We start from the raw sequence: 14,595 nt of genomic DNA, 5'->3' as shown, positions 1-14,595 counted from the left end.
TTGTGGAGAGAAAATGGGGTTAAACCCATTATCAGGAGGAAAGCAGACAGCCCATGCGTGGCCCTCAAGAATCCCCCATAAATATTCAAAGTCATCCCTTTGGCTGCCAGGAGCCCTTTCAAAATGAAATAGATTCACTGCCTGCATTTTAGGCAATACGGTTAATCTCCCCTAAGATCTGCAGAAGATGTAAATTAAACCCCCTGTGAGAACCAACGGCCTCTTTTATCCCACCAGCACAGCAGGGAGTAACTGAAATTATTATTTTAATTGGTTTGCTCAAATAATTCTGGAACACTCTGTTTTCTGAAATATGGAGGACAATTTCCATTTATTTATTTATTTACTTAAAACCCTCACCTTAGGACATGTTTATTGATTTTTAGAGAGAGAGGACATCGAAGTGAGAGAGAAACATCGATCGGTTGCTTTCAGTACTTGACATTACCAGGGATCAAACCCACAACCTAAGTATATGCCCTTGACCAGGGATAGAACCTGCAACCCTTTGGTGTATGGGACAACGCTCCAACAACCAACCCACGCAACTAAGGCAAACATTTCTATTTCAGTAAGAAGTCAGGGACTATGCATTTTCACAGACAATGGTAAAAATTGCAATTGAAAGACCCTAATAATTTTTTGCCACCCGGCAGGCAGGTGGAGGCAGGGACCAGCTGAGAGGAAGCTGCACAACTTTAGAGGCAGGGTAAGGACTCGGGGAGGGACCGTCCGTCCCTCTTGAGTGGCCGATCCTGTGCTGTGCAAATGCCCCTGGCATGGCTCCAACAGTGGACACGGAGAAGGTGACACTCACTGCAGGGAGACGCAGTGGCTAGGAGCCCCCTGGTTCTCAGTCACGCTCCGCAGCGGCGGCTGGGTGGCAGTCTGCACCCATTCTGCCTCTCATCTCTCTCCTCTGCAGAGCAGGCACTTCTGGGGACTTCAAAGGAGCCGCCGCACGAGGCAGCCACTCGTCTGTCAGGCCCAGTTCAGTGGCGCCAGCTTGAAAAGCAGGTCTGAGGTGAAGGAAATGCACTGAGCCCACGCACTCAAGTGTGTGTCGACAATCGTGGACAACAGTCTAGGAATGCTCCAGGCACTTAAGGTAACCTGCTGCGAGCACCTAATCACCAGCTGTCCGAGGGTTAGCTGGTCTGTCAGAAGCTCTCCTCACTTGAGGATGGGGGAGGGAGGCAGGATGGCTAACCATCAGAGGTCTTGCTGGGTCTGACTCATCAGTATGTGCCCCATTCACCTAGGGGGTCACAGCACACATTTGACTGTATGCTGCAACCGATTGTCCTTTCCTCCACATCAGTGACACTGCACAGAAGGTGAGCTGTTCCCACACAGTGAGCTGTCCCAACATGTGGGACGCTGGCAACCTTGGAGACAATCTCTAGCGGAAGGCCAGGTCTCCACTCGGAGTCTGCACTGACCCACGGGGCTTCCGAGTAAGGGATACTGACTTCCAGAGGCTGAGGCTCACATGTTATGTTAGAGAGGATAAGGGCCAAGTCTAGAAGATGAAACTAAAGATGATGTGAAGTTCTACTGAGGTTAGAAAAATAAAAAACGAGCAAAAAGTTTGCCCTTCAAATGCACAATGAGGGAGGCGTGGCTTGGCCCACGCCCCCACATGAGGAGCCGGACTGTGAGCACAGTGAGGGCCCACTGGTGGGCATGCGGGCCAAAGCCTCAGCCTCGTGTTCGGCGCAAGGGAGGTCCCTGTTCATGTGAAGAAGGACATCAAAAGTCTGCCATTTGTGCCAGAGAGGGCAGCACAGGCTGAAGGTCGTGGCAGCTGCATCTTTCAGGAACCATGGGAAGAAGGAAAGGCTTGAACACAGGAGGTAATGGTCACACATCTGGAAGGGCTCTGGTGTGGATGAAGCCCGGGCCTGCGTAGTACTTCAGCAGTTTAGGGGCAGAATAACGGCTTGATGAAGGTTACTGAATGTGTTGAATTATGACCACATTTATTATCATGGCTGTGACTAAGTGGTTTTGTGGGGCAGAGCTGCGTCCAAAATGGGCAAATGCCAGAAAACTGGCTGGATTATTTATAGAACGTCTTCTCAGTAGGGGCTTTTTCCTGGGTTGCCTCTGGAAGGGAAGAAGGGGCTAAATGTAGGTTAGATGGCCCTTTGGGGGCTCGTAAAGAGGGGTTGCTGTGGAAAGCAGTGCCTTCCACCCAGCGTCCGGTCACCTTGTCCATGCTGTGCAGAAGGTCAGTGAGGCTTGGCGACTGGCTTGTGGATACAGATAACCAGGGAGATAAGGCCCTGTGCTAACCGTCTTCTACCTCCAGGAAAAAACAAAGGAAAGGCATAAACCTACTCCTGTCAGATCTCCACTCATGTGTCTTCTCATCGGAGGAAGCTCGGGCGCACCCCGACCCTCCCGTGGTTGCTGGAGGCCTCCCGGGGCTGACCTCTGCATCTGGGCGCAAAGGGGACTACATCGGGGGCCCTGATCCTCTTAAAATAGAATGTATTCATTTACTTTAAAATTAGAAAGAAACCCTGAGTATAATGAAAGTGAATATATAATGAGGAATCTGGCCTGCATGACATTCATTTTTGTACTAAAAGTTGTAACGTTTTTCATGAGGAAGGGGCCACGAAGGCAAAGCCCCTGGGGGCCCATGGAAGTCACCGTAGCCCTGAGCCTTTGCCCTTTCTACCAGAGACAGGAGAGGCAGCTTCACACGGAAGGGACCCTGACTCCCAACACATCCTGCTAGTTGACCTGCAGGGTGAATTTCAGCAGTGATTTTCCCCCACCTCCCTCTGCATCATGCAGGTAAACCCACTCCCCAAACAGTCACATTTCCAGGCAGAGAACATGGCCTCTGAGGCCTGTGACCTCTTCCTTCTCTGTTGTCCTTACCACTGGCTTCTTTCCTCCAAGCTGTCCTATGGTTTCCATATGGCTTCTGGAGCTCCAGCCTTTGCCTCTGCATTCCACACAGGAGGAAGGAGGGAAGTGGGGACAAAAAGTTAAGTCTCTTAGATGTCAGACTCCTTTCAGGAGCTTTCCTAGAACCCTCAATTACTCATTAGCCACCTTGTGTGTAAAGGAATTGGGAGCTGGAGGAGGGAAGCAAGGCCCTGAGATGGTGCTGAGCAAGCAACGCACAGGAGAGGACCCAGTCCCAGGTAGAAGAACAACCGGCAAATCCATCCTGCCCTTACAGGTCCTCGCAGCCCTAACTGGGCCACTAGGTAACAAGCTGATGCAGAGCAGAGGCAGGGCAGTTCTACCTTCACTGGCCTTTGATCCAGTTGAGTTATGCGCATAAGCCCTGTTCCTTAAAGCTGAGCCCCTTCTACTTCAGCCGCTCTGCTCTTTGCTGGACCAGTACCTCACTTTTGAAGCCTGTCAGGCCTGGACAGTTTCCTGGCTGCGCCTGGGACTGGAAGGGTGTGGTCCTGACTTGAGCATGGGGGCTTTCAAGAGCTGGCAGCAAGAAGGGGTGAGTCCTGAGCTCAGACACAGCTGAGATTCCTGGTGTGTCTACTGAGGGAGAGTGCTCGGCTTGGACTTGATTTTGTCACGTGGTTCCCCAAAGCTGGAGGTGCTTGGGGGGTGAAGCAGCCCCGCCTCCCTGTGCTGATCTCCTGGGGCCTTTAAAACAGCCTGACAGTATAGGGTTTGCATTTATTTCACCAGAAAGACATAAATAGGAGAGACCTTGTCTGCCAGCTCACCCCCAAATCCCTGGGGCAAAGAACTAGACTGCTGGGTTCTAAGCCAAGCTCTTCCACTTACTAACAGTGTGACCCTCAAGTCTCCCTTAACCCCTCTCTCTGCGTCTGGACAATGGAGATGGCAATGACAACTGCCACACATAGTTCTGTGAGGACTAAATGAGGTCATATTTGCAAAGCACCCAGAACAGTGCCTGGCTCCATGTATGTACTCAATAAACGAAACAGTGTTTGAATAATCACTATCTTACTGGATAAATGGTAAATATTTGCAAAAGACATTAATGAAAAGAAATCCTATTTAGATATAACATAAAAATCAAACAATGATTTCTGTTCTTTGAATGCCCTCCTCCAAGTTTGTTCAAAGCTCTCAAAGCCAGGGGTACGGTCTCTATGCTGCTCCAGACACTTCTGATGAGAGCAAAGGTTGTTTCTTCACAGAGTAGACCCTGGTCACAGAGAGGCTAAGTGATTGGGTCCCAAGTCCATTAATAGGACTGGGAATCTAGTTGTCTTCAGGAGCCTGCTGGTTGTCTATCCTATATCCATTTTCCTCTGATTCTGTGCTGTCAATAACCCCTGTGTTGTCAGAGGCACCAATGTGCCCAGTCACAAAATGACATTTTTCAGCCTTCTTCATAGATAGGATGATCATAAAAAATGAAGACTGAAAGGCTTACTTGGGACTCTAGGAAAGCTCCTTAAAGGAGCTTGACATCCAGGATACTTGGCCTTTAGTCCCCACCTCCACCCTCTTTTCCTCTTTTTTCCTCTATGGAAGGCAGTGGTGAAGGTTGGACACCCAGCAGCATTCTTGAAACCATAATACAACTTTGAGAAAGGAAGCCAATGCTAAGATGGCAGAGCAGTGAGATGAATGACTGAACTACTTGTCGACTCTTGCCCTGGACAGCCTGCCTCTTATCTTTTTCTGTCTGATAGAAAGTAAGCCTGACACTTGTTGGAGCCACCGCTATTTTGTAAAGCTTTTGTTTGTATCTGGCCGAGTGATGGTTGCATCCCTCTCACACTCCACAAGTAATTTGTCCACTGAGAACAGCTAAAATGGTACATTCTTGCTTTCATTCAAAATACCAATATTTTAAGTATAATACATTTTTTGGAAGGACAGGGTGGGGAGAAGGGCTAAAAGTCTATAGCAGAAGCCCTCACCTGCAGGGTAATCAATCCTGAAAGCAAAGATAAGCAGGAAAACCATAATAGATGAGATCTGCCATAGCTATTAGCTTTTCCAATTATACAAGATGCAATAAAACCCATTAAAAAATCAGAGGCATCCTCTGAGACCAGCCAAACCTGCTGCCAGCTCTTCCATCCTGAGCACCCAACTTCCCTTTGATGAGTGCTGACTTCCCCTTTCCTGAGCTCTGTGGTCTAACCGGAGCTCTCCTACACCTGTGAGGAGTCCGATCCCACCCTGCAGCCCTGGGCCAAGCACGCCACTGCTCATCCATGGCACTGTGGGCAGAGAGGACCTCTGGATTGTGGCACAGGGAAAACTCCCCACACATGAGCTCCAGTTACAACTGACCGACCCATGACAGCCAAGGCTTGGTACTCCAAACCTAAAGTCTCTGGCAGGCAATGCATGAAGCACTGGATGACTTCCCTTTCCACATCAACAGCATCAGTGTGATGGTTTGGCTCCAAGGTGCTACATAATCATGAATTATCTTCAGAACTGGAAAAGAAAGGCCATGTTATGTGCACTGTGGTTTTAGTTTTAAGTGTGTCTTGCTTAATATTTTTAATATGAGTCAGCTCCATGAACTGTGATGATTTTCAAGTAACCAGAAGTTGACTGTAGCTGGCTTTAGACAGGAAGTATGAGTACAGAATCCAGCTGCTTCCACCCTTGGGGCAAGCTTGAGGCTGTGGTCCTGGATTTTTTTGGCCTGTGGCCTCAGTCTGTGGATTCACACGCAGAACTTTCCTGGTTCCTGTTTCTCCTGGCTCTCCTCTCTTGATGAGGGTGCAGAGCTCTCCTTCTCCCCTGCCTCTCCATGATTCATCTTTGAAGAAGCTACTCTGCTTGACACTCCTGCCTAGGAATCTTGGACCTCAAGTGAGTCCAGTAACCAGCTATCCTTCCTCTCACCCAGGGTGTGTGTGTGTGTGTGTGTGTGTGTGTGTATGTTGGGAGGCACAGGTGGTTACAGAAAGTTAGTATCATGCAGTTGGGCTGGATGAGATGGAAGCTGTTCTTACTATAAGGATATTGCTGACAACAGCAATGATGGTGATGTGGTGATATTGATATGGTGATGATGGTGATGGTGGTGGAGGTGGTGGAGGTAGTGATGATTGTGATAATGATGATGGAGGTGGTGGTGGTGATGTTGATATGGTGATGATGGTGGCGGCGATGATTGTGATGATGACAGTGATGATGGAGGTGGTGGTGGAGGTGGTGGAAGTAGTCATGATTGTGATAATGATGATGGAGGTGTGTGAGTGAGGTGTGGTGTGGGGTGGTGGTGGAGGTGTGGAGGAGGTGATTGTGATAATGATGATGGAGGTGGTGGTGGTGGTGATGTTGATATGGTGATGATGGTGGTGGTGATGATTGTGATCATGACAGTGATGATGGAGGTGGTGGTGGTGATGTTGATATGGTGATGATGGTGGTGGTGATGATTGTGATGATGATGGTGGTGGTGATGATTGTGATGATGATGGTGATGATGGAGGTGGTGGTGGAGGTGGTAGAGGTAGTGATGATTGTGATAATGATGATGGAGGTGGTGGTGGTGATGTTGATATGGTGATGGTGGTGGTGGTGGTGGTGGTGGAGGTGGTGGAGGAGGTGGTAGAGGTGGTGGTGATGATTGTGATAATGATGGTTATGGTGATGGTGGAGGTGGTGATGATTGTGATGATGAAGGAGGTGGTGGTGATGATGACTGTGATGATGATGGAGGTGGTGGTGGTGATGATTGTGATGATGGAGGTGGTGGTGATTGTGATGATGATGGAGGTGGTGGTGATGATGATTATGATGATGGAGGTTGTGGTGGTGGTGATGATTGTGATGATGGAGGTGGTGGTGATTGTGATGATGATGGAGGTGGTGGTGGTGATGATTGTGATGATGGAGGTGGTGGTGATTGTGATGATGATGGAGGTGGTGGTGATGATTGTGATGATGGAGGTGGTGGTGATTGTGATGATGATGGAGGTGGTGGTGGTGGTGATGATGATTGTGATGATGGAGGTGGTGGTGGTGGTGATGATTGTGATGATGGTGGTGATGATAATGATGGTGATGTTGATAGAGGTGGTGGTGGTGATTTGATATGGTGGTGGTGGTGATGGTGGAAATGGAGGTGGTGGTGGTGGTGGTGATGATTGTGGTGATGATGATGGTGATGATGATGGAGGTGGTGGTGATGATGATAATGGTGATGATAGTGATGGAGGTGGTGGTGATGAAGGTGATGGTGATGGTGACTGGTATGATGATGTGATAGGGATGGCTGCCCTGATGTCTAGGACCCGGTTTTTCACAGAGAGAGCCACAAAATACTCCTAACCAGTACCTGTCTCACAAAGGCAGGGTATGCTATGGAATTGATGACACAAAAGGCTCTCATGTCGGGCATGAGAGCTGATTCTTATGGATGCTAGTGGGCCAGAGCCCAGGGGGAGGTACAAAGAGATCTGTCATATTTCTGAGGCAGTGAATGTATACTTCACAGTTATTGAATCTCCCGTAACTCATGTGCTAAGCTATCATCACTGATCTTTAGACAAACCCACAAGGCCGGAACTATTACCATTCAGACTTCACCATGAAGAAAGTGGGACTCCAAGAAGTTAAATAACTCGCTCAGCATGAGGGTGATCTCACCACATGGTAGCCAGAGGTGGAGACACCTGTCGGATACCAGGGAAACCTGCCAGCAGGAAGTCGGGAGAGCCCAGGTCAGGTGCTGGCAAGGGTGGAGTAAAACAGAGCCAGCAAGCCACAAGCCAGTCCCCTGGCTGAGGGCACCTAACAACAGGGCTCTGGGCAACTTCCAAATATCACCAGGCTGTCAGCGTTTCCGTTTTGCAGAGATGCTGTGTTAAGTACCTGCTCAGTTTCTCTGGGAGAATCCTTCCCTCCTCCCTTCCTGCCCCTCTGCACTCAGAATCGGCTCAGTAGTCGGAACCATGACAAAGCAGATTATATTAATAAATGTTCTGCTTTCAGACATGATCGTGGCCTTATTTATGGCCTTTTTAAATAACTCTCCTGATTACAAAAGTGATAACATCAGTTTACCGCAGGCCCCTTTCTCATGGCTAAGAGGCCAGTCAACTCCCAGCCTCTAAACAATGGCCCAAATTCTACATGAAAGGAGGCACTCAATGTCTAGGATAAAATCAGCCACCTCAAGCCACTGCCCCACAGCACTTGTCCGAGAGAATCTGAAGACAGGGGACCTGGCTACCAAAATGCACCTAACAGCGGCGGTCTCTGAACTGGGGACAAGAGGAAGTGCCTGTGTGGGAAGTGCTGAGGCACCATCTCAGGAGGGCGGCCCCTGGGCCTCCTCTCCCATGAAAATGACCTTTCTCTGGGTACTTCTGAGGACTCTTCACCAAGAGAGAGGCCAGGCTGGTCTCCCACTTCGGAAATCCATGGAGTCCACCTTGCTGAGGCCCTGAGTTGACACAGGCATGGCCATAACCCTCAGGGTTTGGAACAACCACTGGCTACACTAGGATGGCAGGATTCTGCTTGAAAAGTAGAAAAGTCATGGCGCCAACTCAGAGGCTGAAAGCCCAAGGCGTTCAGAGACTAGCAGCTGGTAGAGCTCATGTTGCCAGGACTCCGGTATGCTCTCTGCAGATGCCAACTCCCTGAGTCTCCCTGCAGTCCTCTGAGGCAGGCACGTCCACAGTCAACTGAGCAAAAACACCCGATCCTGGGCATGTCTGACCCAACTTGATGGGGGGGTGTTCACACAGGACCGCACTTGGCCCTCCGAGCTGCCTGCCTGCAGCACCCCCAGCTGTGTGGTCGCATCTTATTTTTGATTTCCCTAATGCTCCTCTCACTTTATAGACACGAGGAAGGTCTGAGGAAGGTAAGCCCGCTCTGAGTTTGAGTGGACACTCCTCCCACCCTATGGGCACGTGCAGAATGCCAGCTCAAGCCCCGAGCGCCTCTCCCACTCGGCCCCTCCGTGGATGTAACATCACAGGACACCAGATGCAGCTTCAGCCCTGAGCCACCCCGGCCCATCCTAAACTCTGTACTTTTATCTAACAAACTGTGTGCTCCATCTAAACATCACCACATCAGCTGAAGGGTACGGGGACCCTTTGGCAAAGAGGCCTTTCAGTGGCACACAGAGGAACTGGGACCAAAGCTGGGAAGGAGGCACCAGCCGGGGGAAGCGTCCTTAGTTGGTTTTAACCAAAGAAACCAATCCTCTTAGAGGGGCAGCCAGCCAGCGTGCTGTGCTGGGGGCTGGCTGAGCCTTCTCTTAGCTGCTCCAATTTTAGAAATTGGGCGCTGACTCATTATTAACCCAGGAAGCCCACGCACTCAAATGACTGTACTGAAAAAGCTCTGTCATACTCTGCTTACTGATGTGCAGCTTTTTAAGCAAATTCAAAAAATGTTTATCACTAGGTCTTTATGACATTTTAACGTTTCATTTACAGTAACTAGAACGTTTTAAAATATATACTTCCTGTATTTTACTTGACAGTAAAGCAAAGCCTGACCAGAACAGTAACAGTTTGAGAAACATGTACCAAGGTCACCTCAGGCCTCCGCAGCTCAGCCACCTGGTCCTCATCCCTGCTCCCGCCCCCTCCCCCCCACATTTTTTCTGTCTGATTCTACCACAGCTTGTGACATTCAGAGTTAAGGGAAAGGAAAACACATTCAGTAAGCTCCTGGAGTCATTCACATGCCTTTAGAGAGGGAAGCTGAAAGTCTGCCTCTCCATTGTATTTCTGCTGTAAAACCGGGCAGCTCGGACCATGTGGGCACAAAGCACTGGGGGCTGCTTCCTCCAGCTCTAGAGGCGGAAGGAAGAAGCCCGGCCTCAGCAGCCCCGGGCCAGCGCAGGTCCCCACCTCCACCTCGGAGCTTCCCTGTGGCTCCAGACAGGAGAACCCAGCAGCGTCCTCTCCAGACAAGCAGCACTGCCTCTTCCAAGACAACGCACTACACGGCGAGCATCTACATTCTCACGATGACCAATTCAGAAACTTCCCCAGACATTCAGGCCAAAATACAGCAGCAATGGGGGTGGGGACAGAGGCAGCACCTCTCTAAAACCATGCTCCCCAAAGTCTGAGCAAAACACAGTGTTCACTCCAGGCACAACAGCTTCAACACAACGGAGACTCTTTGGCCAACTGCAGACATAATCGTAAAAATGACAGAAGCATACTCACCGGGGAGAAGCTGACGCTCCACCTTCCCAGGAACAGCGCTGCGACACTCTGGAGACAGACACTGGCTCAGGCACGGCCTGCCTGGAATGCGTTTGGAACTTAAAAAAGCTACGACCATACAGTCACTTATTTCCGTCCATTCCCAATGATGTCTGTACCATTGAGATGAAAAAAAAAAGGAAGAAAGAAAGAAAAGAGGCACACACCTCAGTCTTCATTCTCATTGGAACGAGATGACTCATGCTGACTCACAGCCACCACTTCCTCTCCCGACATTCTCTTCATTCTTGTGAGCTGGCTGGCGGTTCCCATGGTCTGTGCAGCCCTTCCTGGAAGGACAGCCTTCCTGGCGCTGGCAGTGAGACCCGCAGCCTCACATGTGGCCCCAGGGGAGAGGTTTTATTTGGGACAGTTGAGAACAACTGAAAAATAACATTGCGAAATCTCATGTGCATTTGAATTTCAAACACGCGCTGAAATTTGGTAATGTATCACAAAGCTCATATGAAACTCTCGTACCTCTCAAGGCATTACAGGGGAGGGAAAGGAATGGAATAGTGTCTTACTCTTTAAGAAGGTTGGATTTGCTTTGCCCTGGTAACACTTATATCAGCCCATGTTTTCTTCTGCTTGTCCTTCTCCTGTGACACAATAAATCATAGAATCTAAAAATGACGATCTCTTCAAAGCTGCTTCAACTGATGGCTGTTGGTGCCAATTCAAAGCCAATGGGAATTTCAATTTGGGATGCAGCGAAGAAGGAAGTTTATTCAATGCAAACATGTCAGTTGTGATATAGCACGGCTCTGGAACAGCTCAATCACATTACAGTTCAGGTATGAAGCAGCACAGCCATGAGGTGGCCCTTAGGGGAGCCGGCCCTTGGGCCAGGTTGCTTTCTTGTGCTTGGTCCTCTATACGGAAACAGTCTTCGGTCTTCGGTGGAAGGGAAAAGTGTGCTGTCTGATCCAGAGCACAGCTGACTCGTGTAGAGAGAAGTCCCCACTCCTGGTCTCTGATTAGTCTGCCTAATGCAAATGAGGGTTTCAGAGTTTGGTCCACAAAGCTCCATCCTGATTGGTTGGAACAGAGCAGCTCTAACTGGTCAGTGAAGATGCTGATAGGGATATGGATGCACAGATCCAATTGGATGGGGAAAGTCTCAGCCCTATTGGTTGAAATAAGATTCCAAAAACTCTTTTGTAAGAGCTGGCTCAGAGGACAGGAGCATAGTGCAGGCAGGCAGCTCTGTGCAGGCTTCTCTCTGAAGTGTGCTTTGCATGAAAGGGCCCTGTGTAGAAATGGCTGCTAGGCTGTTTTTGAACTGAGCCCAGTTAGCCACCAGCAGCCCTTTGTTGTAGGTATTGGGGTTGACAGCTATTTATTAGAGGGGCATGTGCCCTTTTGCCAGGACTAAATGCCTTACAAAATATTTTCCATCCATCTTTTAGGCTTCTAGAATGTCAGATTTGAATATTAAAAGGTATAACAATCAATCTTTTAAACATGGTTGGTGAATATTTACATGCAAACAGAATAGCCACTGCCTCCCAGTTTTCTGTGGAAGGGTCCCAGATGGGGCAGCCTCCCACACTTCCTGCATTTTTAAGTGATGAGGAGCATCCCTGGATGCTCAGCAACCTTAGAGAAGCCAGGAAGGCAGCTGTGCTTGCATCGGGCCCACCAAGGTTTCTGGAGGGATGTTGGTGTGGGCGAGCCTCCCGTGAGCCTCCCGGCTGAGCGCCTGCTGCTGCGGGGTCGTGCTCTGACAGGGGACAGGAGATCAGGCACACACGTGTGCGTGCAGCTGTCCTGCCCCTGGGGTGGTCACCAGACCCGGTTTTCACTTACAGTGGGGTCCACTGTCAGTAAAAATACTTGTTTACTATTCTGTATCTCAGTTCTTGCAACGAGAACTTTCAGGGCATTTGCTGAAAGATAATAAGTACCAAGTGCTTTGAGTCCCCTGAGAAAGTTGTACTGTGTCAATCCAACGGCCAAATGTTATTTCTTGCAGTTTGGGTTTTTGTGTTTTGTTTTTTTCAGTAGAGTGGAAAACCTATTGGTTTTCTGCAATCTAGACACATCTTTGCTGTGCAATTCATTGCGATGTGTTTTCTTTAGGGACGACGTGTGGGGGCAGGGACCGGCCAGCAGCCCCAGAGCCACCCTGGGGGCCGAGAGTCCTCCAGCAGCAGCAGGAGGGGGGGGGGGTCCTGCGGCGCCGTGGGAGGCCTGCGTGGTGCCAGGGGCCCGCTATGTGGAAAGTCAGCCTTTATTCATGAAGACTGGAGTTATCCATTTATTAATCTCTGGAGGAACTGAAAAAAACATTTGTTTAAAAAACCACTAGGAATGAATTTTTAAAATTTGAAAGAGTTGGGGAATGTTGGCTCCGAATGGCAGCCACGCCCTCCTGCTGGAAGCGCCCTGCCGACCGCGGTTTCTTCCATGGCAACGCCGTCACCACAAGTTTTCCAGAACATTCCAGGGCGAGGCCCGCGGCGTGACACTGGGCCTCCTCCCGTGGGTGCGATTGGAGCCGCCACCACAGAGGGTCCGTGGATCCGAGGGCCCCGCACGGCGTCCCGCAGAAATGCTGTGTCCTGGTCCGGCTGTCTGCGTCTGCACGGAGCTGCTCTCTGGGGCGCGAAGTGCGGGAGGGCGTGAGTATGACCAGGAGGAGGTTGGTCCTGATACAGTTACAGCCCCCGGACTTGACATGGAATATTCTAGAGTACATTCGCTTTAAGCTGGCTCATTTCCGCATGTTCCACCTGAAAGGAAATAGTAGTAGCATTTTAAACATGGAGACACTTTATAAGCATACAGTCTCTTTTGCCAATGGAAAAAAAAATGTAGGTTTCGTTGCATTAAGAAAATAAACAAGTTTCACTCTTAAAGGCAGTGCAGTCTGAAGACAGCATGCTCTAGCATGTCCTAGGTTCTTGTACACATGGATGGGCCACGTTTAAGAGTATTTAGCCCTGGTTGGGTGGCTCAGTTGGTTGAAGCATCATCCTGTACACCAAAAGGTTGCAGGTCTCATCCCCCGTTGGGGCACTTAGGTGGGTCGTGGGTTCGAGTCCTGACCGGGGTGCATGTACAGGCGGCAACAGATTGATGTTTCTCTCTCTCCTCTTTCTTTCTTTCACTCTCATATCAACAAACACATCCTTGGGTGAGGATAAAAAATTGTTTACAGAGTATTTCATAGGTACCAGTGAGCCTCTTAAACATGCACAGACTCCTAAACCTGTTATCCTCAAAATAGCCCTGTGAGGAAAGTGTGACGTCATCCCACTTTCCAGCAAAGAAAGCAGGGCACAGAGACGGCCGGGGCCTGACGGAGGTTGCAGAGCCTGCGAGGTGTCTCCAGGCTGCGAGGTGTCAGAGCCTACCTTCCAAACCACCACATTCCAAATCCACCAGGAAACCACGTGAGTCCTTACAAAGGACTTTTCAAAATCTTTGCACTCACATTCCCTTACTTCACAATGCCTCATTCCAAATTCTTCAAGCGTGTGTAACGTGGAAGTACTTCCTATTCATTTGAGAAATAAGTAAAAACTCTAGCCTTGGAGTGACATGTCCCTCCAGGTGGTAACAATTCTCATAAATTCAATTAGTTACCCACTGGCACATTCCCGAAAGCACCGGGAGGCTGAACACAACGCCAGTGCTCCTGGACACAGGGCCCTTCCTCCTCGGGACTCAAGGGCACCGTCAGAAACACACTTCATGATCCCTCGCTCACAGGAGCAGATGGGTCTCCTCACCACCCGCCCTCCTGGGAGGGGAGGGGCTGCACCCCTGTATGCCAGGTCCAGTCCCTCCCCTCTTTCCACCTCACTTTTTTCTAGGATTTTGTTCCTTATCAAACGTATAGGATAAGGAACAAAACATCTCTACAACATCCTTAACCTCCTCCCGTCTACGGGCCTGAGTCCAGACCCAGGTTCTTCTGTTTGCAGACACCCTGCCCACCTGTGGCCCTGTGGAGCAGACCTGGAAGTGTCCCCATGCCTGCCACCCCTCCCCACTAGCAGCAGCCGTGACATTTGTTCCGTTGGACTCTATCCGCACACTCAGAACTTTGATGTAGTGAAGCAAAACAAGGAAATGCCACTCCTTGCCACGCTGACTGCTTCTGGGGCGGGCTCCCAAGCCTATTTCAGTCCGGGCAGGGCCTCTCTGCCATGGGGTGTGCTCTGGAAGTCTTTCCTCAGGGACGGCAGCAAAGAATGTAGAGAACTAAGGAGGTTTATTCTTGCTTTCAAGCTTCAAAAGTCCAGGAAAGAAAAACAGGAAGGAAGGGAGGAAAGGAAGGAAGGAGGGGAGGGAGGGAAGGAGGGGAGGGAGGAAGAAAGGAGGGGAGGGAAGGATGGAAGGGAGGGAGGGAGGGAGGGAAGGATGGAAGAAGAGGAGGGAGGGAGGAGGGGAGGGAAGGAAG

The 14,595-nt window shown here is 49.9% G+C and overlaps 1 long non-coding RNA gene across 1 annotated transcript in view; it reads right to left on the bottom strand.

The window, feature by feature from the left end:
• The window catches only part of LOC119062741 (uncharacterized), a 106,934-nt gene extending 95,819 nt beyond the window's left edge, over positions 1-11,115 (bottom strand). The window contains exon 1 of the long non-coding RNA XR_005085037.2: positions 10,143-11,115. This is a non-coding gene — a long non-coding RNA (uncharacterized LOC119062741). The remainder of the gene's footprint in view (positions 1-10,142) is intronic.
• Between the last annotated feature and the right edge of the window lie 3,480 nt (positions 11,116-14,595).

This window comes from Artibeus jamaicensis, unplaced genomic scaffold (genome assembly GCF_021234435.1).
Source record: "Artibeus jamaicensis isolate MK-2021 breed Jamaican fruit bat unplaced genomic scaffold, CSHL_Jam_final contig_384, whole genome shotgun sequence".
In the NCBI taxonomy this organism is placed as follows: domain Eukaryota; kingdom Metazoa; phylum Chordata; class Mammalia; order Chiroptera; family Phyllostomidae; genus Artibeus; species Artibeus jamaicensis.
This window is presented reverse-complemented; position numbering and strand designations above follow the sequence as displayed.